Source organism: Rhododendron vialii, chromosome 12a, assembly GCF_030253575.1.
Source record: "Rhododendron vialii isolate Sample 1 chromosome 12a, ASM3025357v1".
In the NCBI taxonomy this organism is placed as follows: domain Eukaryota; kingdom Viridiplantae; phylum Streptophyta; class Magnoliopsida; order Ericales; family Ericaceae; genus Rhododendron; species Rhododendron vialii.
This window is the reverse complement of record NC_080568.1, coordinates 11,019,531-11,044,749: the sequence shown is the minus strand read 5'-3', so window position 1 is coordinate 11,044,749 and position 25,219 is coordinate 11,019,531. Positions and strand designations below refer to the sequence as shown.

Here is a 25,219-nt window from a genome sequence, read left to right as displayed (position 1 = left end):
TTATGACCAAAAGCAAAAAAAAAAAAATCACTAATGACGAAAAAAGTATCAAACAACTGTTTTATTTATCTAAAGTGTCGTCTTATTTGAATTTTTTTAACATCGGTCCATATTTTTACTTTTCTGATTTGAACGATTAATCCCAAAAATTACGATGAAAAACTAAACAAAAATTTATGAAAAGTAAAAAATACCGAATTAATTTCAAACTTATAAGTTTACAAGAACACAACCTAAGATGATAATAAAGGACAAATTTATTTTTTTGAAAGGCAAAAAAAATTCATTAATCCCTGCAATTGTTACAAAGATTAATATTTAATAGGAATAAATAATGATGACATCAAATTCCTAACCCGATACCCAAACAATCTACGAAACTAAGAATAATCATATGCCCATCCGAGACCCCATTCTCCAAGTTTGGCAAGAAACCAAACACGAAAAACTTATTGAGACAAAACTCACACCCGTTAGCCTAAAAACCCAGATAAATAAATGAAAGACCAAACACCTAAGGGCCTAAAAGCGCCCAAACAATGGGACAAGCCCAACCTAAATGGCTCAAACAAAACCCTAGCTACTGCCGCCAACATCTCCACCGTCCACTGCCAGCCACCACAGCAAAAGGATAGCACCACCTCCAACCACCACACCAGACAACCCAGAATAAAGGACAAATTTAAATAAAGGTCTTGACACCAAGTTGTCGCATTTCTCTTAGCCTCCAAATTGGGAATAGAGCACCCTCTCCTAGTTCTTCTACATCAACTTGTTGCATAGCCCATTCATACAATACAGTGTGGATCGTATCCTGATTAAGCAAACAAATAAAACTAATATTAGTCGCCTTCGATTTGAAACTGGGTGAAAGTTGAGCGAATAAGCATTCTCAAATAGTCAAATGGGGCTATGGTTACAACACTATCTCAGAACATGAAGAGAATCTCTGATAGATCTCGTAAACCTCAAATTTCAAAAGATTTGGGGGATCAGGCATTAAATAAGTGCTCCAGTAGATCACTCAAACACCAAATAATTTGAAGTCACCCCTTAAATTTTCTCTCTCTTCAAATTTAGGGAATGCCCCTTGCCCATCAAATCTCAAAATTTTGTTGTTTTATTACATTCTTTTACCAAGTTGAACCAAACAAAAAATAAAAATCATTTTATGGGTTATTTTACCCAACTTGCCTATAAGTATATATGTACATGGATTTTTAACTTGTTTCACAACAAAAATTAATTTCCTCTATTGTCATTCTTTCTTTCACTTATTTTCTTTTTTATCATTTTGAACATGAATTTTCAAATTTCAATTATTTAAGAAGAAAGGCCAAGTATTTGAGTTGAAGATACGACATTAAAAAGTTAGCTTATCACACAATTATCTAGATAAATAGATTTATAAAAATATATAATCGAAGGATTAAGCCATGAATAAAAAATATTATGAATTATAAAATATTGCCATTTAAAGAGAAGTAAACATTGTGGGACAGAAAGAGTACAATATTATACTCCATTCGTCCCATAAAGAATGTATACTTTCACTATTTATATCTTTCATGAATTATCCATATTTATATATATGATATCTTTTATCTGCAAAATGGATCTTGTTAGATATATCTCATTTAGTTTTGTTAAACAAAATCATAAATAATATCAAAATTCATAACATATAGATAATTTTTTTTAAAAATTAAATGAGTATAGAAAATGACTGATTTCGTGGGATGTAGCCATGTAGGTAGTAGTTTGAAGGATCTGATGGAGTGCACCACCAAAACTCATCCTTCAAACATTGAAGGGTGGTAGCAAAGTATAGTTTTGATACCAACTTTTGAAGTGTCTGGCAGAGATGGTCAGGCTCTAAGCAGACCTTTACTTCCATGAACAAATTGTATTACTTTCTAATTAAAAAATTACTCTCTGCATTAATATTGCTTAACATCGTACTGCGAATCCCAAATTTCAACAAGGGATTCAGACTTGAGATTATGTTGCATTGTTTTTTAGACCAAAGATTCAAATTGTATCAGTAAATTTTCAAAACGGTAAATGAAAATAATTATATACCCCTACTACGTACACTACTTTGCCATGCTAGCTAATGTAGACTCAACTAAACTGCAAGTAAAGGTTTGGGATTTTACCGTGCCCCCTTTTGTTATTGAACCAAGTCTATCACGTACACAATAGATCTGCTGGGTTCCGAACTGTGACAAATTAAGAGTAGAGCCATCAATGAAGTCCTTTGGTTCAAGAAAAGAAGAATTCACAGTCGAAGTGCCTTTAGTGCCTACCGCCACAATCATGATATATAGGAGTGTCCCCCATCATTTTAGTCTCCCTTAATTCCACATCAGATATGTGTAGAATCTGCATCAAGAAGATATCAATAAGTACACCCAACTTTTCAATTGTTGTTTTTCCCGGCCCAACTAATCCACTTACTGTTGTTTTTTCTCTAACTTAACTTTATAAAGTTATATCATTGACTAACTACTACTGTATAAAGGAGGGGTGAGAATGTTGAATTCTCTCATCTTATCAAACATACATGGCAATCACTGAAAAAAATATTAAAATCTCATCTCTCAGCTCACCTTGTCATCGAAAAAGAAACCCTGTTTCTGAAAAGCCTTGCGCTCTCCTTTGCACCGCTCAATCACTTCAGTGCTGGAATACTTCTTCAGAAATTCATCTTCTCCCTGTAGTCGATGGAAGATATTTTAAGACGCATATCAAGAACTGTCTTTAACATATAATAGTCCTCCTTCCCAAATTGTAACATGACAGAGAAAATATGGTAAGAGATAAGGCACCCCATTCGGGATTTACCTTGAAATAAGCATTAACCACTTCCTGAACCTCAGCCAAAGATTCAGGCACAGAGAAAGACCTGAAGGGTGCAATTGCGAATTTCTTATCAACCTAAGCAGTTATTAGTGAGTTGGAGAGGAAACGGGATCTTTTAAAGAAGAGAAACCATTCTAAAAGCATACAGATCGCGGCGACGTATTTCCTTTAATGAAACTGCTTTAACGGTTTCTCCAGAGACACTTTCAATTAGACTGTCAAAGAAAGAATGATCAAATAGCTAATTACAACTCTCTGCCTATTAAGAGTAAATCATTTGCAACAGTAAGGTTGAAACAAAATTAAAAGGCATACTTCTCAATTTTATGAACTGCTGGATTATCACTTGTATGCCATCTGTCCAGCATGTCTTCTCCAAACTGCCATTTCCGACCGAGATAGCAATTACAACAAATTGCAATACGGAACAATGTTAAAAGTAAAACCATTTTCCATCATAAAAACCATAAAAGACAAACTTATCATGTTCACACAATCAAATCTGACTTACAAGTCACAAAGAAAATATGTACGTTTGAAAGGTTAAAATATTCCCTTCAAGCTTTCAAAAGCAGGGTGAATGGGAGCCCTTAACACCATAACATATACCTTACTTTATCTCCTTACAGAATACAGCCAACCCCGTCTGTTTTTTAACTAAATAGGGACCTAAAAAACATTAATAAGCTACGTTGAAACACTCTTACAGCACTATCTGTCACTTCATTATCTTATGTGCAATACAACTCAACTACATTCCTCTCATTCAAGTAAAGAATAAGACATACTTTAACCTATAAATTTGAACATTCTTTCACTTATAGTGCACAACCTTCTACATATTTCAGCCATCAATGTAATATCTCATTCACCAATAATATATATATATATATATATATATATATATATATATATATATATATACACACACGGAACGGTTCAAGGGACACCCTAAAAAAACACCCATAATCTCAATTTCATAGTTTCCGATCAAATTTTTATGATCTGAACCGTTCAATGTGTGCAGAATGTGATTTTAAAGGTGCCAGCGAGAAATTAGCAAAAAAAAAAAGACCGGGAAAGGTTTGATTTGAGCAGTTTTTATTTGAACCGTTCAATAAAAAAACTGTTCGAAACTGTTCGAATCAAGTCCTTCTAGGTCATTTTTTTTGCTGATTTCTCACGGGTACCCTTAAAATCACGTTCTGATCACATTGAGTGGCTCAGATCATCAAAATTTGATCGGGAACTATGAGGTATTTTTTTAGATGTTTTTTTGGGTGTCCCCGGAACCGCCCCGATATATATATATATACGGGACGGTTTAAGGGACACCCAAAAAAACACCTCAAATCTTATTCTCATAGTTTCCGATCAAATTTTTATGATCCGAACCGTTTAATGTGTGCAGAATGTGATTTTAAGGGTGCCCACGAGAAATTAGCAAAAAAAATGACCGGAAAAGACTTGATTTGAGCAATTTTTATTTGAACCGTTCAATAAAAAACTGTTTGAAACTGTTTGGATCAAGCCCTTTCCGGTCATTTTTTTTGCTGATTTCTCGCAGGTACCCTTAAAATCACATTCTGATCACATTGAGCGGCTCGAATCATCAAAATTTAATCGGAAACTATGAGGTGTTTTTTTAGGTGTCTCCGGAACCGCCCCGATATATATATATATATATATATATCGGCCACATTTTGTCTTTCAAATACGCATTCAATGTGATTGTAGGAACAGTCCAGAGTCGCCTTGGTGAGGTGAATAGAGTGTGGAAGGTGATAAGCACCAGATTGGAGAGAGAGAAAACAGGAGTAATGGAGATGGAGAGAACGAGAGACAGAGGTACTGTGGAAAGGGAGATGGAGCAATAGTGTATAAGTATTATTACACTATTGGTAATAAGTATTATAATCAATACTGGTAAGTATTACCTGTATTGATTATGGTGATGATTCTCCTTGAATCTTGTCCGTCTTGTCTTGCATAGGGATTTGTCCCACATATATAGAGTGGTCTGGCCAATCACCTGAGGACAGGTTGTACCCGTGGATTGGCGAGGTGCCAGCAGTATGAAGATACGACAAGGAACCAACCAACTAATGACAGGTGATGTCTCAATCGTTGGCTGCCTCCGCACTTGCAGATGTGACCCTAACAAACGTGGGTGTCGCCCTGACTCTGGTATGTGTTCTCGCCTTCTCGGAGTTTTGTTGTTTGGTGATCCCTCTCTCCATTGTAGGTCAAGGTGGGGCGACCCCTCAAGTTAGAGGATTGCCCATCTCTAACAAGCCTCTGTCCCTAGCCTCCAGTCGTGCCCTCGAGGTCCCCTTGAAGACTCCGAGGGCTGTCTTGAGACAGCTCTCTTTGGGAGGAGCTCATGTGTTCGACATGTTCAATGTGATGAGAATGTCGAGATCGCTTTGGTGTCACCTTTGGTAGTCAATGCCATGTGGTAGAAGGAGGGGTGACACGATAGTGCATTTCGATAAAATAATTTGCTTCCTATTTGTATTTTGCCTGTCTTCAGTGATTTTTTTTAGCGTTTTACATATTAAAAAAAACAATTTCTTCTGATTCAGCGGGACGAGAGGAATCAAAAGAGTAAACAGAAATTTAAAAAGGTTCCCTAAAGACAATTACTCTAAATGGCTCACCATAGTTTTGTTCTTAGTGAACTTTTTTTCAATTAAAGACAAAATTACGGTAAGCGTCTTTCCATATTTTTGTCCTCGGTGAGCGTTTTTAATTTTGTTTGATCTTTCTTACTCTTCCGATCCCTCTCAACGTGCCACATCAGAAAATGATGTTTTAGTAAGAAAACTAACAAACAATCACTAAAGACAAACGGAGTACGAAAAACGAAGCAAAAAAAATCTCTCACAATGTATACTTTGAAAGATGAAATGATCACAGTCGGGATCGTTATGAACGAAACTAAATGCTAAAAAATTTCCACCTTCCATTATTGCAAATGGAAGGTGGAAATGGCCTTGAGGCAGAAATGTAGCTATTATTGAGATTATGGCTGGCACAGCTAGTGATCTTGTTCCAGCTATGGATAGAGATGACAGGATTATCTGGACCTTGACTCCTAATAGATCTTATATTGCAAACTGCAAAGTCAGCATGGCAAGCTATCAGATTTTCCAAACCTGAAGTGTAGTGGTCTTCTTTGGTCTGGTATAGTAAACATGTGCCGAGGTTGTCTTTCATTTTGTGGGTGACTACTATCTTGGGGAGATTACCAACTAAAGACAGATTGAGGTCTTGGGGGATTGCTGTGGATTCTAATTGTGTTCTCTGTCATGGTGGACTGGAGGGTCATAACCATTTATTCTTTGATTGTTCTTTTGCTAATTTGGTTTGGAAGGCTGTGAAGAGTTGGTGTGATTGGGGGCATGTTTCCAGGACTTTAGAGGTTAAGCTTCATTGCTCTAGGCGGTCCATGAAACCAACTGTTTATAAGCTTAGTCTTGCTGCTACTGTCTATCATCTTTGGAGAGAGCAAAATTTTCGGATTTTTCAACAAAAGGGTATGGACCATGAAGCAGATTGTAAAAAGATTTTGGAGTAAGTCAGAAATTGTATCTCTTCTTGGAAGAATTTGCCCAGGTTTGCTCCTAATCTGATGCTCTGTTCAAATTGGGGGATTCCTACAAGGGTGCTCAAACAAGCCAAGTCTTACTCTTTACTTGTATTTGTTTGCCTTTTGCTGGTAGTGTGTAGGTAGGAAGTTTTATTTGTAATTCTGCTATTTGTCGTTCTTATGCTTGGTGGTGTTGATAGTTTGTAGTTCTGTGACCCTATGTTACTAGGGAACTCAACTACCCTAGTGATTTACATTTTGGTACGAATGTTCCAAAATATGGAACACTATTGTTCCAAAACAGTATATTTAGCGATCCAAAGTGATCCCCTTAGTTTTTCCCAAAATGTCAACTTATAAAGGTAAAAATAGAGAGAAAATGGAATTTCGGTGGGAGAAAGTGTAAAAAGTACAGTTTTTATACTCCTACAAATGTGTTTTGTATGAATAATTTGACAAACAATGTTTTGTTGCACTGGATGGTTATCGTTTGGAAGAGTAAGTTCTAGTTTTGTTATCTATAAAAGCCTACCCCTAGTGTACCACAATTTAAGCGTGTGGCGTACCGCATTTCCATTCCCGTTCCTCATACCAGAACGATCCGCGTTCCAAGTAAAAGCCTACCCCTAGTGTACCACAATTTAAGCGTGTGGCATACCGCATTTTCATTCCCGTTCCTCATACCAGAACGATCCGCGTTCCAGGTAACTGTACTTCTGTCCAAGGCAATACCCTTGGCTTTTGGGCTCGCCGCTTTTATTAAAAGGAAATTGTTCCAAAAATATGTTGGAAAATTGGCTGCTGCAATTCTGAACTGTTGGCGAAACCTCCACAAATGCTGAAAAACACTTCGAGTCACGACTATGTCGCTTTCCTAAAGACAGTATTTGCCCCCACCAATACCGGTATGCAAAGGGTTACAGCAAACCTGCCTTCAAGATAAATCGAAGCCCGAACTTGAAGTTCTTTCCGTTTTCGTTTGCACTAACGAAACGGACAGAATATCTGCTTGAACGAATACAAGAACCGAGAACCACTGTGTTCTATTTTCTGCAGCAAAACAGAACGCAGAATGAATGCTAGAAAATATAGAGAGAGATGTAGGAGAAATTCGGATTATGTGTGTATATTATGAGCACTGGATTCTGCTAAGTAGTGGTCTATTTATAGGCCACTACGCACCCATTGAGAATGGGTATGCACCCGATCTAATCTGACCGTTGGATCAGATCCTATGGTCCAGATCGATCAGTCACACCCAGTCACACCGAATTGGTGTGCTGTTTCACTCACACCCAATCGGATTTGATCCAATCAGGCGCCTAGCGCTGACGTGCTAAGTGCAAAGTGCGCCGCTAAAGCGCGCCACAATGCACCACAGCTCACGCCACACAGCCCACGCCGCGCGCGCGTGCGCGTGCTTGTGTGAGTGTGTACCGGCTCTGCCGGTATGGTGCAAAGCACCAAAGGGCTGCACCACACTAGATCATTAGTTACTTTCATTAGGAATGTTTCCTAATATATACCACTCTAACATCTCTCAGCTTACCAATGTGGGACAAAGCTCACAAAGAGGAAAAACAAGCATTCTAAGGAAACAAAGGAATTTTCCAAAACCAAAAAACGACGACTATTTTATTTTGAAAATCTCTAACAATCCCCCACCATTTTCGAAATATAGATGAAATATTCTCGATTCTTATTACAAGGTTTATGCATACATAAATAGTGTCTTGCGACTTCAACTATTCACTTAGTGAAAACATATCAAAGCTGGTCAGGGCAGCATAGTAGACGTGTCTTTGAACTAGTTGTCCTCTGTCGACCAACCGGACGTGTCTCACACATAATCCTCCAAATAATGCAGATATCCCAATCGGTTGACCCGTGAACTGGCCTTGGGTCTTTTATCTTGATTTCATGAATGCTCTAAGGTCTAGCCCCTGTGACCTATAGGAAGCGGCACCACCTCCACATTCACATAGGTAGATCGCTATCCGTGCTCCTATAACATTAGCACAAAACAATCTATTAAGAACTAAGTAGTTCAACCTCCTTTGTATTTCACATTATACGTACAAAACACTTTATCTTGGAATGTGTAAAATAGCTTTAAAGTGTTTCCAATCACGACATATGATGTAGTTTCTCATTGAACTCAAGAGATTGAGAGTATCAACCGATTGAGTTGAGTTTCCACCAGGAGTGATTAAACTAATTGGGCAAAAGTCTCATTCCCTTTGATGTTTTCAACACCAAATCCCTTGCAAGGCCTTTCGTAAAAGGATCCGCCAAGTTTTGACTTGACTTAACAAAATCAATGGTTATCACCCCATCAACAATCAATTGTCTCACATAGCTATGCCTTAGTCCAATATGCCTGGACTTTCCATTATACACTTGGTTATACGCTCGCGACAACGTAGCTTGACTATCACAATGCAACGATACAGGTGGCATAGGCTTAGGCCACACTGGAATTTCCAGCAACAGATTTCTCAGCCATTCTGCCTCCCACTACAAGAAAAAACACCATTCCCGACTAACAGTTTAGTCGGCAATTGTAGGCATTTTAGTCGGCAAAAGCCTTCCCCGACTAAAAATTTTGGTCGGCAAGTTAGTCGGTGGAAGAGAGTCGGCAAAGGTTGTTGCCGACTAAAAAACGTTTAGTCGGCGAAAGTATACACCTTTGCCGACTAACTTGTTAGTCGGCGAATGTGTTACTATTGGCCGACTAATTGTTTAGTCGGGGATGTATAACCTATTTGCCGACTAATGGTTTAGTCGGGAAATGTTTAACCTATTGGCCGACTAATTATTTAGTCGGGGAATGTGTTACCTATTGGCCGACTAATTGTTTAGTCGGGAAATGTGTTTTAATTATCACCGACTAATAGTTTAGTCGGTAAATGTCATATCGAATCAACTAATTTGTGACCTATTGGTGACTAAACTTTAGTCGGGAAATGTTCCATACCAATTTGTCATTCCAAAATTTTCTACAAATTTTTTCCACATTTCAGCCAACAACCATTAAATCCACAAAATTGCCAACCTAATGCAATTAATACAAAATAAAAATTTCAAGAAATAAATAGAAACTTTCATAAATAGAGATGTTCACCAAATAGTTAAAAAACTTGTATCCAAATTCCTAGAGTGCAAAATAACAACACGTCCACCACGGGGGGAAAATAAAAAAAATCCAAGCTCAATAAAAAAATGTATCCAAACCCCGTGGACACTCAACGTCAACAAACGGATAACCAAAAAAAATCCAAGCACGTCCGCAACCAAAACCCAACTTCGACCTTCGTAGTCAATAACCAACATCCCGCACGATACTCCATTAAAATGCCGTCTCTGTAAAAAACCAAAAAAAAAAAGAAAGAACAATCTATTATTAGTATTTATGAACTAGCGTATCCCATTGCACAAAGCATGAACATGGTAAATATTTACTAATTAGAAGCTAGAACGAAAAATTATCTTGACATAATTATGCATACAGAAACAACTATAAAATTAGAGCTAGCCACATAACCTACAACATGGATAATGCAGCAGTAAAAAAAAAAAGGGTTAAATATCTACTTCTCCCTCCACCTATTCCAATTTTAGTTACTGAAGACCTTTGTTGTAGAAAATGAAGAGGAAATTGAATCATTGATGAACCTTGTACGAAAGCTAAGTGGAGAGGTGCATCAATTGTCCACGCAAAACGAACAAGCAATCAAGAGAAGTGAGAATTTGGTGAATTTGTATTGAAGCTGTACATTCTCACCTTACAAAAACACCAACTCCGTACAGAATCTATTCCCTACGAGCAGGAAACGTCACAATGACAGTCCTTATGATATCCCCACCTAGAAATATGAATAACGTTCCAGCCATAAGGTGTACAAGCAAAGATCATGCCCAAAAGCAAATGAAATGCATGAAATGCTTTATGAAATCTAGCAATGCTATGCTCCATGAATTTTCTGGAATCCTCCTATCAAACTGAAATCTGTTATTAGTCAGGCACAACTAAGGCACGTGGCTTACATATAGTTGAAGCTCTATGTGTCTAGTTTCCAATAAAGAAAGCGGAATGTGATTTTGAGTTTTCTAGGCAGAGTTATAGCCGTTTCCGTGAAGTGCGACGGTGCTATCAGCACTGACAGTTTCGCAACAGCAGTTCAGTATATGATTTTTAATTCCTTCCACATTTTAAATTCAGTTCTACAGATTTTACACAATAAATTAGACATATAGAGGCATCTACTATAAAAATGTTGAAAAATTACAAGGTCGGAAAGTTGGTTATAAAAATTCATCAAGAACTTGGAAAATTCATTTCTGGTTGAACTCTAACTTGTATACCCATAAACTAAACGCATTTTTCTGAAGTAAAACTCATATCCCATGACCTAATCAGAACCTAAACTACACATTCAGATATCCATGGTTGTATTATTTCTCAAAACATGAAAGAGATATCCATCGCTTCCATTTTTTTTTGCATAACCGAACCAAAATACTGACTTTTGTTGAAATCAATAGCCAAACTCTAATTCTTTTCAATCCTTCTTCCTCTACCCTTTTAATAGAGATATCAGACACGGCAAAAACAAAGGACACATGAAATTAAGCATAATCCTAGCATTGCCATGACAAGCACATGCACTCCAAATGCCAAGCATCCATCTGTAATGTGGTTTTATATGAATGAAAGAATGAAAAAAGTTTGAAGTTCTTTCCTAGCATATTCAGTCCATGTCAGTCACAAAACTGGTTTACTAGCTTTATGAATGCAATCCAATTACCGTTGTGGAACCAACACCCAACCAGCCTCAACCTTTTTTAACCATTCCAATCGTAATACACCAAAAAAATAGAAGCAGCAAGAAAATATGGTTCAGAACCACCTACAAAGGTCTCACTCCCCTGTTTAGTTCTAATATTGTCACCTAAATCATACAACTCATCTCCATCTCCAAAGAACTCGAGGTCACTACTACCAATACTCCCTCTAGGACTGTTTGGATCTGCCCCACTTTCACTCTCATTACCAAGCTACTTAGCAAGTTGATTGAATTATCCAATTTCCAAATTTGCCTACCACCGTAATGAATAACAGGTAACTATAAAAGTTTACTCTCAGCTTGCAACTCTCAGCTTCCCAGTCATAACACCACCAATTATTCAGCCCCAAAGGATTAAAAAAAATTGTAATTCCAGATTTCAATATCAGCAAAAAATTCTGTTTACTGACTGCAATTCCAGATTTCCTACTTAGCATCAAAGTCTATTCTCAGATTGATATTCTCAAATTACGTACCATATATTCGAGCCACCATCACCCTGCTCCAACACTGCCTCGTCACGCATCGCCACCATCCTCGCCTATCGTTTAAAAAGGAAAAGAAAATAAACAACGAAGACACAAGGAATGGACTAATTAAAAAGGAAACAACAAAAAAGTAAAGGAATAAGTGTTCAATATTAAAAGTATACGTGTATCTCCTGGCATGCTACAAGAATGTATGCTTCCATTAAAACTTCAGGCAGAATTGGAGATACCAATTTATCCATATGCACTGATTTTCAAATACTAAAGTTGAACTACCATACCACCAGCATCTCATAACATTCAACTTTATCTTTAGCAAAAGGAGAAGGCTATATCAGCCTCAACATAGTTTTTAACTTGAAATAATCTATAGAAGGATACTTAGTCTCTAAAAGCACTTAAAGCATTCCACAAATTTCCAAATACTAGAAACCGATGTACAAGTCTTGCGTGTTAAAGCAAAGGGCAAAAAAATATTGGTAGCTAAGCTTTGAAAATCATCATTTAACGTACGACAACACCTTCGTAATGATCAAAGACAAACTCATCCAACGTAGCAGCAAAAGGAATCAGTTAGGAATGGAAAGCACCTTGATCGCAATTGCATATAGCATCCACAATAGGATTGCTTATTATCTCAGCACATTATCTTAGCCAGATTGGAATTAAAAGTACAAGGGATTGCTTATGAAGTGCTATGGGGACGATGGATAAATTTCAACCCATCTTTTGTTACCAGTAGGTTCACAATTGCTCAACTGAATATATTGTTTGCATAAAGATCAGTTTCTTTCTTGTTTACCTTCACCCTCACTTTTGGGCAGTAAGCACGCTACTCTAAATAGGCTCAACGAAAGATGTTAAGCTCAATTTTCACTTTAAGCTTGATAATTTTCAAGTGACAATGAACCACACAATACTTGGTGAGTTCAACGTGTTGCTTGATTTGCTTGACTTGATAGTTAATTACTCATAAGCACATAATGAAATCCAAGCCACATATACAGATTTATACAAACCAGGAGTTTATTTAGGGCAGGATAAAGAGAACTAGTGTTTAAAAATTGGATTTAATTTCTGGAAAAAATCGAGGGTTTTCAAATTTGGTTTCTTTTCAACAAAAATCTAGGGTTTCTGAATTTGGGACAATTGCATACCTTTCATGAAGAATTTTACACTTTAAGGCCACACCTTTGTAGATCTCAGAGCACGAATGTTACGTCAGCGACACCGGACTTCCACGGAATCAAGTGAGAAGATCTTCAATCAAATGAAACTCCAAGAAATTGTACAAAACAACAATCAGAATAAACAAAAGCTCCAATGAATTTCAAAATTGGGTTTAATTTCTGCAAAAAATTAAGGGTTTTTTGAATTTGGTTTCTTGTCAACAAAAAAACTAGGGTTTCTGAAATTAGGGGTTGTATGCATAAATGTATAGCGAGAGAGGAAGGAAACGAGGGAGAGATAGACAAAGCGAGATAAGTAGAGAGAGAATCAACCTGGTTGTTGTATCTGTCACGTGTTGTTGCTCCTTGTGGGATCTCTCTCTTGCCAACGGCGGAGACCAGCGGTGCTAACATACTCGTTTTCATGTGTCACAGCACAAACAAAAACAGAGGAGGAGGAGAGTAGAAGAGGGCAAGGGGGAGAAGAACTTCTTCATCGATCGAGAATTCGAGAGAGAGAGAGAGAGGTGAGGAGGGGTTTCAATCATGGGACGGTGGGAGAGTGAAGGGGCAGTGATTCCGCGTTTTGGAACCTTGTATTATCGAATACCAAAAATGATCGAGGGATTTTTTTGGTAAGAGACTGCCGCCAACAATTTTCGCGAAAATTTCAATTGTCCCGCAAAAAAAATTACGATTTTCCCGACTAATGAACCTAATTTAGTCGGCAATTATCTACTTTGAGAATTTGGGAAAAAATATAGTGAGCTTTAATTACACCACCATTGCATATAAACTCTAAATTTTATCACCATGGATATTTTTTATAATGCTTGATCTGAATCGTTAGGATTTCACGTCTTATTAATTATAGAATTGTCACCAAAATCGGAGATCGTTCAGTATCAATGACCACATGATCGGAATAGTTTTACTGCTTCCAGAAGCATTAAAGTCTAATAGCACACCACCTGAGCCACACTTGAGGTCTTTTTGCAAGATCAAAACCATCCATCTTGAATTTAATATGGATTAGATCATTCTTACCGAGTTATAGTTGAGATCGCTTTTAATTAGACAACTCATCGAACGGAAAATACTATTTTTCTAATGAGTCCATGTCTCCATGAAGGAATTTCCTAAACTTGATCGAGCTGCAAATTTACGATAATGAATAATTTGACAAGTGCAACAAAATCAACGGTCTTGATCGTCATGATTTGTTTCGCGGTTGTGTAACTGCTGCAACAATAAGTGTAACATAAGACTTAGTTGATCATCAATTAGATCAGAAGTATAAATTGTAAAGGTAACTGCCGAGCCATTATTTATAATACTCAATCTGAACCATTAGGATTACGCGTCTTACCGATTATAGCACTGTCACCAAAATCGGAGATCATTTGATATCGACGACCTCGTGATCAAAAGGCATTTTATGCCTTCAGAGACGTTTAAGTGTTATACTGCACTAACTGAGCCTGCATGAGATCTTTTTTGGCAATCAAAACCATCTATCTTTGGCGTAATATGAATTAAATTATTCATCCTAAAAATGAAGTTAACCGCATATGGATAAACACTTGATCGGACAACAAATTTTTTTTAATTTAAGCATTTACGTGTTGATAAAGGGATTTCCTTAACCCAATTGAGCCAAAATTTTATGAAAATCTTATAGTAATTAAAAAGAAAAAAAAATGAACAATTTCGATAAGAAAAGTTGCATTGTAATCAATTTAGTCGTCAAGATTGTCTCGGGATCTTGTGGCTACTGTAATAACAAGTACAACATAAGAATTAGTTAACTATCAAATACATCAAACATATATATAGTTAAGGTAATTGCCAAATCATTTTTTATAATGATTGATTTGAATCGTTAGGATTTCACGTCTTACTTAATATAGCATTGTCACTAAAATCGGAGATCATTTGGTATTGGCGACCACATTATCGAAAGGCATTTAATGCGTTCGAAGATGTTTAAGTGTTATAGTGAACTAACCGAGCCCCGCCTGAGGTATTTTTTCACGATCGAAATCATCTATCTTTGACGTAATACAAATTTAAACATTCGTACCAAGAGTGAAGTTAGCCGCATATGGATAAGCACTTAATCGGACAACAAAATTCTTTACATTTAAGAATTTATGTGCCGATAAAGGGGCTTCCTTGGCCCGATCGAGCCAAAATTTTAGGAGAATCTTATGATTAAGAAGGAAAAAAAAATGAGCGGTAGTGATCGGAAAGGTTGTATCGTAATCAATGTCGTTGGAACAAATATTTCCTTTCTTTGAAATTTTTAAAAAGATAGAAAAGTTGATATTCCATGACTAAACTAAACCTATTAGTTGGGAAATGTATTTCATTTTTTAATTCGGATTAAATGGTATTACCAGACTAAAATATATTTGGTCGAAAAATGTAATTTCGTTTTCTATTTTATTAAATTCGAAAAAATGATTTTTGCCGACTAAATTTAAATTTAGTCGGCACAAAAAGAAATAACCGACTAAATTTAAATTTAGTCGGAATTAATTTTTTATTTTATTAAATTCGAAAAATGATTTTTGCCGACTAAATTTAAATTTAGTCGGCACAAAAAGAAATTACCGACTAAATTTAGTTTAGTCGGAATTAATTTTTTATTTTATAAAATTCGAAAAAATGATTTTTGCCGACTACATTTATATTTAGTCGGCAAAAAAAGAAATTACCGACTAATTTAGTTTAGTCGGAATTAATTTTTTATTTTACAAAATTCAAAAAAATGATTTTTGCCGACTAAATTTAAATTTAGTCGGCAAAAAAAGAAATTACCGACTAATTTAGTTTAGTCGGAATTAATTTTCTATTTTATCAAATTTAAAAAATGATATTTCACGACTAAATTTGGATTTAGTCGGCAAATATATGTTTTGGCCGACCAAAATAATTTAGTCGGCAATTGTTTTATATTTTACCGACTAAAAATTCTTTAGTCGGTGATTGGCTTATATTTTCCGACTAAACATGTTTTAGTCGGGAAAGTTTAGTCGGGAATTGTGTATTTTGTTGTAGTGTCCTTACTACCAGAAGCTAATGCTACAAACTCGGCTGCCATAGTCGAGTCTGTTATCAACGTTTGCTTCTTAGATCCCCAGGAGATTGACCCTCCACCAAGTGTAAACACCCAACCACTCGTTGACGAGTGATCATTCCGCTCAGTAATCCAACTAGCATCAGTGTATCCTTCTAGAACCGAAGGATATCCACTATAGACTATTCCATAATCTATAGTCCTTTTGAGGTACCGCAGTACTCTATATACTGCATGCCAATGTACATGCCCAAGATTATTAGTATACCTACTAAGTCTCCCAACCGCATATGCAATGTCCGGTCTTGTACTTGTCATGGCATACATCAAGCTGCCAATCACTCGAGAATACTCTAGTTGTGACACAGCTCTTCCCTCATTAAGATCCAATGGTGATTGAGAGTCATACGGAGTAGACACCGGTTTGCTTTCAAAGTGATTAAACTTCTTTAAAATCTTCTCAATGTAATGTTCCTGGGATAGAATCAAGTGACCACCACTTCTTTTAATTCTTATACCCAATATTACATCAGCAATACCCATATCTTTCATACTAAAAATAGCAGAAAGAAAATCTTTTGTAATCTGAATGCTCTCTTGGTCTGTACCGAAAATGAGCATATCATCTACGTACAAACAGATAATGACTCCTCGTTTGCCATTAAATTTACTATACACGCACTTGTCAGATTGGTGTATTGTAAAACCATTTGACACAACCACTTTGTCAAACTTCTCATGCCATTGCTTAGGTGCTTGCTTAAGTCCATAAAGAGACTTTATAAGCTTGCAAACTTTGTGCTCATAACCTTGCACAACAAACCCCTCTGGTTGCTTCATATAGATTTCCTCATCTAATTCACCATTAAGGAATGCAGTCTTGACATCCATTTGGTGTATCTCAAACTTGTATATAGAAGCAAGAGCAATTAAAACTCTAATTGTTGAGATTCTAGCAACCGGGGCATAGGTATCAAAATAATCAATACCTTCTTTCTGGGTAAAGCCTTTGGCTACAAGTCTGGCCTTGAACTTATCAATAGTTCCATCAATTTTTATTTTCTTCTTGAAAATCCATTTACAAGCAATTGGCTTAGAACCAGGTGGTAAATCCGCCAGAACTCATGTATTATTACCCATGATAGAGTCCATCTCATCTTGGATAGCCTCTTTCCAGAAAGCCACGTCTTGCGATTTCATTGCTTCCTCAAATGTCAAAGGATCATTTTCAACATGAAGTGAAAATACATTGTGAGCACATGAAGTCTCTCTAGTGCCTTCAACTAGATAAACTATGAAATCAGGACCAAACGTTTTCTCTATCCGAACTCGTTTGCTCCTTCTCAATTCAACTTGTTCCTCAGGTTCATTTCCTTCAACTGGAACCTCTAAAGGCTCGTTGTCCTCTTCGGACATCAAAGGAAACTCTTCTGAATCTTTATTAGATTCCAAATCTTTACTAGATTTTAACCTTGGAATTCTGTCAAATCTGTTTTCATAGAACACTGCATCTCGAGATTCAATGATGGTGTTGATGGACACAACATCATTAGGCTCGGCCACTAGAAACCTATATGCTTTACTGTGCAAAGCATATCCAAGGAATACACACTCGATTCCTTTTGGACCCAGTTTCTTCCTTTTAGGTCTAGGCAATCTCACAATCGCCCTACACCCCCAAGTCTTAAAATAACTCAAGTTTGGTTTCCTTTTTGAACAGAGTTCATATGGAGTAATGTTAGACTTTTTGAGAGGTACTCTATTTAGGATATAAGCAGCGGTAAGTATAGCTTCGCCCCACAAACCTTTACTTAATCCTGCATTGCTTAGCATAGCAACTACCATCTCACATAAAGTTCTATTCTTCCTTTCGGCCACTCCATTTTGTTGTGGTGTATAAGGTGCAGTTACTTCATGAATTATCCCTACTGATTCACAATAATCAGGGAAGTGATATTCACCACCCCTGTCAGACCTAAGACGTTTTATCTTCAAACCACATTGATTTTCAACTTCAGTCTTATATGCAACAAATTTATCAAGTACTTCATCTTTAGAATGAAGCAAATAGACATAGCAAAATTTCGAATAATCATCTATGAATGTTGCCATATAAAGTTTTCCGCCTCTAGTTGGAGTGCTATGAAAATCACATACATCACTATGAATCAATTCAAGTAATGAAGAAGTCCGCTCAATTATAGAAAATGGCAATCTGGTTATCTTTGATTCCAAACAAATCTTGCATTTATCAACCATATCATTATCAGATTTAGGAATTAGTCCAGATTTTATCATACAATCCATTTTCCTTGTACTGATATGTCCTAAACGAGTATGCCATAAAGATAAATAATCAAGCATATAAGCAGAAATAACTGTGTTATTAATATTAAGCATAAACATCCCCTCGGTTACATAGCCTTTGCCAACAAACACACCACCTTTGGACACAACAATTTTGCCCGACTCAAACACTACTTTAAAACCATACTTATTAAGTAGACTTGCAGACACGAGATTCTTCCTAACTTCCGGTACATGATACACATCAGTAAGAGTCAGCGTCTTGCCAGAAGAGAACTCCAAGTCCACTTTGCCTTTTCCCTTAACTGATGCAGTTGACGCATTTCCCATGAATAGAACGGTACCATCTGCAACTGGACTATACTCAGTAAAGAGCCTCTTGTCATTGCAAACATGCTTTGTCGCACCAGAATCAACCCACCAACTTCCAGCATCATCGAGGATATTCGCCTCGGAAACAACAGCAATGAATTTAGAATTCTTTGCCCCAGATGCTCCTGGATTTCCACCAGAGTTCTTCCTTTTCAAGATTTTGCAATCCTTCTTAAGATGCCCAGGTTTGCCGCAATGCCAGCAACCAGTGTCGGTAGGATCCCGCTTCTGCTTCTTCCACTTACCAGAAGACTTATCACCGTCCCTGTTCTTGCGTTTCTTGTTGGAACTTTCTTCCACCACATGTACTTTAGAAGTAGAATTATCCTTACCCTCCTGACGCTTTGTCTCTTCCTCCACCCGAAGGTGTTGGGCCAACTGATCAATGGTATATTCCTCGGTCTTGTGTTTGAGTTCCTTTTTGTAATCTTTCTAAGATGCAGGCAGTTTGTCAATAACAGAGGAAACAACAATAGATTCATCCATATGCATGTTCTTAACCTTAAACTGACTGAGGATATACTGAATCTCATGCAACTGATCAATGACCGGCTTTGTATCAACCATGCGATAATTCATAAACTGACTAACAAGAAATTTCTTACTTGTAGCGTCATCAGAAAGATACTTATCATTGAGTGCATCCCAAAGTTCCTTTGCTGTCATTGAATTCTGATAGACATCGAACAATGCATCTGACAGTGCATTGAGGATGTGTCCTCTACAGATGTAGTCATCATTTTTCCACTTGCCCCTTTCACGGGCCTGCTCCATAGTTTCATCATCTGGATTTTCCGGTATCTCCGGATTCGGAGTAGTCAGAACATACACACCACTTTCAGGGTCGTTAGCAAGAAGTGCATCTTCTTCTGCCAACGCCTGAAATTCCCACCGCTCCAATTTCAGAAAGTCTTGTGTCATCTTCTGTAGAGACATCGCCATCGCAAAATACTGTCTTTAGATTGTTGGAAAATTGGCTGCTGCAATTCTGAACTGTTGGCGAAACCTCCACAAATGCTGAAAAACACTTCGAGTCACGACTATGTCGCTTTCCTAAAGACAGTATTTGCCCCCACCAATACCGGTATGCAAAGGGTTACAGCAAACCTGCCTTCAAGATAAATCGAAGCCCGAACTTGAAGTTCTTTCCGTTTTCGTTTGCACTAACGAAACGGACAGAATATCTGCTTGAACGAATACAAGAACCGAGAACCACTGTGTTCTATTTTCTGCAGCAAAACAGAACGCAGAATGAATGTTAGAAAATATAGAGAGAGATGTAGGAGAAATTCGGATTATGTGTGTATATTATGAGCACTGGATTCTGCTAAGTAGTGGTCTATTTATAGGCCACTACGCACCCATTGAGAATGGGTATGCACCCGATCTAATCTGACCGTTGGATCAGATCCTATGGTCCAGATCGATCAGTCACACCCAGTCACACCGAACTGGTGTGCTGTTTCACTCACACCCAATCGGATTTGATCCAATCCGTTGGATCGAGCCCATTCGCAGCCGACGGCTAAGATCGCAACTCTACGAACCAACGCATCCGTAGGCTCGAGTTGCACCCGATCGGAACCGCTCCGTGTGACTCACCTGCCACGCGTGTGACACGCGGCATCCACGTCAGCGCCACCTTACTGCTAAGTGCAAAGTGCGCCGCTAAAGCGCCACAATGCACCACAGCCCACGCCACACAGCCCACGCCGCGCGCGCGCGTGTGTGAGTGTGTACCGGCTCTGCCGGTATGGTGCAAAGCACCAAAGGGCTGCACCACACTAGATCATTAGTTACTTTCATTAGGAATGTTTCCTAATATATACCACTCTAACATCTCTCAGCTTACCAATGTGGGACAAAGCTCACAAAGAGGAAAAACAAGCATTCTAAGGAAACAAAGGAATTTTCCAAAACCAAAAAACGACGACTCTTTTATTTTGAAAATCTCTAACAAAATAAATGCTGAGAGCCCTGTTCATTTATCAGTATCATGGGTGGGAATGAGAAAACCTGACGAAAGGATGAGAATATCAAGTCAGAAAGTCAGAAGAAAAGCTTTTGGGATCTCATACCTCCCGACTCTTTACTACCACTGGTTCTTATTTAATCTACTGAAGCGCTGGAAAATAGGATGACCTCGCATCTGGGGAAAGACAATTGTTACTATCTAAAGACAAGAAATTAACAATTAAAACTTTCCAATATTGTTTTCTGTTTATAAAAAAAAAAACTGAAAGTAGAATCATGTTTATTTTTAAACAAAAACAAAAACAAGAAACAAGAAACATGAGGTGGTGTCTACGGAAAAGGGTTGTGATGATAAAGAAAAATGGAGAAGGGCTGCCAAAGGTATTAAGGTGGTAGGTCCCACTTAGGGAGTAGAAGTATTTCGTTAGGTGGATCAAAAGTTGTGCAAGAGCCACTGAGGTTTGACGCGCACCAGAAAATAGAGCTGCCGGTTTTCCGTGTAAAAACAGGGGAAAACACCCACCTTTCTGATGTTTTCACAATTTTTAGAAACTTTGTAAACGTTTCTAAAAAAACGAAAAAAAAAAACAAAAATAGGTTACCAAACATGTTTTTAAAGCTGTTTGCAAATTTAACCAAAAACGTAAACAGAAAACAAAAAACAAAAAATGTTACCAAATGCCACCTAACAATTTACCTTCTGTGTGAATGCTTCCCACTTCTTATTCCACCTAGACTGCTTCGAAGGTAGGACAGCAATGTCTGTCCTTGTACTTCTTGCTCCTGTTGATGAGGAAGTTGAGGATGGAGCTCCATACTCAAGGCGCTTTCTTTTACTTGGGTTACCACTCAACTCATCTTTTATGATGCCATACCCCTTCTTTGCCAAGTCTAGGGGCCTCGCTTCCTTCAGTTTTTGGAAGGCCAGGGCAAGCTTAGGAGAAACATAAGAATCACTGGACTTGAACTGATGTGTTTCCTCTTCTGATGCGGCCTTGCTCCCACTTTTCCCATTAGGGCTTGCTTGGATGCTGGTAAAAAATTGGGGGTAAAAAATATGAAAGGGGATAAAATAGTAGGGGATATCAATTTTGATGATTTATGGAGGGAGGATAAAATAGTATGTGGTTTGGATGGAGTATTACATAGGGGGATAAAATTTGACTTTGTTTAGATGGTTATAGAATGGGGGGATAAGAAGGGATGGATGGTGGGAAAAACTGTCAAATGACTATTTTGTCCATGTGCAGTGTTAAATTTGATTACGTATTAAAATAAGTATATAAATTCAATTTTCAATATTAAAAAATGTCTATTCTAAAAATTTTATAATAAAAAACGTTTTTACACCATTTATATATTAAAAAATATAGTTAAAAAATTAAGTGTTTCGATTTTCAATCCGTTTGACTCAGTGCGAATATCTTATTTTTCTGATAATTTTATCTTAGATGGTCATTATGAATTTTTGGCTCTAAGGCCTTTCAATGACCACCCTAAGAGAGCTCTGAAACTAAATAAGGAGTTTTCTGGTGTTCGTTGAAAGGCCTTAGAGCCAAAAATCCACCATTTAAGATAACATGATTAAAAAAATATGATTTTCGCACCGGCTCAAACAGGTTGAAAATTGGAACACTTAATTTTTTTAACTATATTTTTTAATATATAAATGGTGTAAAAAAAATAAGTGTTTCAATTTTCAATCCGTTTGAACCGGTGCGAAGATCTTATTTTTTTGATTATTTTATCTTAAATGGTCATAATGGATTGTTTGTTCTAAGACCTTTTAATGAGTACCCTAAGAGAGTTCTGAAACTAAATAAAGAGTTTTTTGGATTGGAGAAAGGGGATAAGCAAGGGTGATTTCGTCCAAATTCCTCCTCATTCCTCCCTCTAAAGCCGGATTAAATTTGGGGAGGTTAAGGGGTGCCCAAAAATTATACCCGAGAATCCCTGAAATGGGTGAAAAGGAAGAAGGGGTGAAAACTAAGACTCCTCCAATTTTCGTTCCCAAACACCGGCTTAACAGTGAGCCCCACCCCATTCACCCCCTCTTATTTTTGCCCCCCTTTTTTTCACTCCATCCAAACAGGCCCTTAGTTCCATCTTTTGCTGAAGTGGCCGTAGCTTCTGAAGATTCTTCTTTCACCAACCGAAAAGTGTCTTTGACCTGAATCACATATGAAATTACCTAATAAACAAAATGCTTTTACTATTTTATCACCTGTGTTATATATCACGTGCAAGCTGACAATTTGTAAATCCAATCTAACCTCGTCCGTGGCAGCTAAAATTTTCTTCTTCAGATTGGAAGAAACCTGCAAAATTGCAAATACCAACATGGAAAATAAACCGCGATATTTTCACCATAATGGACTAGCCTATGAATGGTTCCCTTTCTTATTAAACAAGGCATTTAGGAATGGTAACCTAGACAACTGTAGCATGTAAGAAGCAGATGATCATCAGATACTGAGAGTTGGCAAAACATGTGCATTATCTACTTAAACTATTAAACCAGATAAAATTTCCAAAAACAGGAAGAGAAAAAAGAAGTTGGAAAAATTGTTCCATTTATCTAGAATCATGTGGAGGGGTCGGGAATTAGACTATTAGAACCATCTTGAGTCAGACGAATGAACTTAACCATCACCGTTAATTTACAAGATTTTGATCTAATCCTGGAGCTCGAACTAGAAAGCCACAGGAAGCATAGTGTCAATTGAGAGAAAATTGGATCAGACCTTCTTTGCCTCAGCCTCAGCCTCTGTCCACACACCATCCGCTTGTTTGTACAGCTGCTCGGTGGTTTGCTTGGTTCTGCATTCCAGTTGACTACTCAGGGCCCTCATTGGAAGTATCTGCCCAGCAAAAAAAATGATACTTACAAGAAGGCGTGAACGAAGCAATTTAAAATTACCTAATTTTAAGATCTTCGGTCACCCCTTTTATCTCCTCTGCTTTATCCTTCAATTCCTTGACTGACTGTTGGAATTCATGATTTCTGCAAGTGAAGTGGAAACATGAGATCCCAAAGGACCCAAACAATTTGGCTTGTCTTGGTGTTATTCGGATAATCGAATGGCCTCATCGTCAGCTAACATAAAATCTCGAGTAAATCTACCATCTTGATTGGAGCCATAAAAAGAAAATGGCAAGTTGGCTGCCAAAGACGATGATCTCCACTTACACACACAATTACACACAAACTCCTCTCATATATTGTGAGAGAATGGTCTGCTTCGTAAAGTAGAAAATAAGTACTTAAAAAAATAAGATTCTTAGCGAAACGGAGCTCAAGTACTAGCAAATTTAGATTAGGAGAGATTTAAGGAGACAAGCAATAGCGCACCTGTTAACTTCGCCTTTAACTTGTTTGGAGAACTCATTAATAAAGACACTGAACTGACGATTACCCGAAACCCAATTTGGGAGAAGCAATCTTGATCTCGAGCTTCGAAACCTAGAGAAAGAAGAAGACCAAATAAAAATCACATAACCACATGAATACATATACACACATACATCTCTCCAACTAGAATGGAGTACGTTATAAGCGTAATGCTGGGGAATCGGGATACCGGTTGAGATATCAATAGCTGCGGATGAAAGAATCGCTTGGAGAGGAATATACCCCGGACCAGCTTCCTGCGAGCCATCATAAGACACAATTCTATGGCACACACACATTAGCCGAGGGGACACAAACACGCATGGAGGAACCCTTGGGGGAGGGGACTTGTTCGAGAATTTGTGACTTGTGGCAGTGGAGACTGCTAGGGCAACCAATGGTTTGAGTAACACACAAACTTACACAAAAAAACTCGGGCTCGGGATGCTATAGTGCACCTCGGTCGTGCAACTCAGCACATGCGGCTCGGATTTCAATCCGATCTTCTGCAAAAAAAAATTCTTACTAGTGGTAGTGCCGGATTAGAGGAAAGGACGTCAGTTGTATACTTTTTGAAAATTACGAACAAAGTAAATAATGCACTAGTGAATATTTGTCCATACCTATGACACTATCCTAAATTTCACGCGATTGTAATAAGGAATATTTAAATATTCATCTTCTTTATCCATGGCACGTAAGAATTCAACCCGCCCTTTTTTCATACTTATGTTTTCATCCTCTTAATGTGTAAATTACTCTCTTTACCCTTTTCGCTATGATATACATATATTATGTTATATTGTTTTCCTAATTTAGTGGAATTGGGTTGGATTGTTTTCCCAATTTAGTGGGATTAGATTGAATTATTTTCCTAATTTAGTGGGATTTGGTATATTTAAATATGATTGATTACTTTTATTTTTTTCTATTATTTTTATATTTCAAATTGAATCGCATCAAAACAATCATTATTCATGATTTTTTTGGTAATTTTAATATGATTGATTATTTTTATATTTCAATGATAATATTTTGGGAGTATGTCATGTTTATTAAATCAGTTTCAAGCTAAATTACGAATGGTCATGAAACGTTGAAATCGACATGGTAATTTAACCATGAAACGCTG

At 37.4% G+C, this 25,219-nt stretch overlaps 1 long non-coding RNA gene and 1 pseudogene across 2 annotated transcripts; both read right to left on the bottom strand.

The window, feature by feature from the left end:
* Positions 1–607: 607 nt before the first annotated feature.
* Positions 608–24,355, bottom strand: LOC131309422 (mitochondrial import inner membrane translocase subunit TIM44-2-like; annotated as a pseudogene).
* Positions 9,539–14,634, bottom strand: LOC131311779 (uncharacterized). 2 transcript variants are annotated; one of them, XR_009195579.1, is made up of 4 exons: positions 12,950–14,634; positions 11,781–11,845; positions 10,242–10,323; positions 9,539–9,820 (listed from the first exon to the last, which is right to left on the bottom strand). It is a non-coding gene; the product is annotated as an uncharacterized LOC131311779 (long non-coding RNA). The 2 variants fall into 2 exon arrangements; XR_009195580.1 differs by lacking the exon at positions 9,539–9,820 and having other exon boundaries at positions 10,162–10,323.
* Positions 24,356–25,219: the final 864 nt, after the last annotated feature.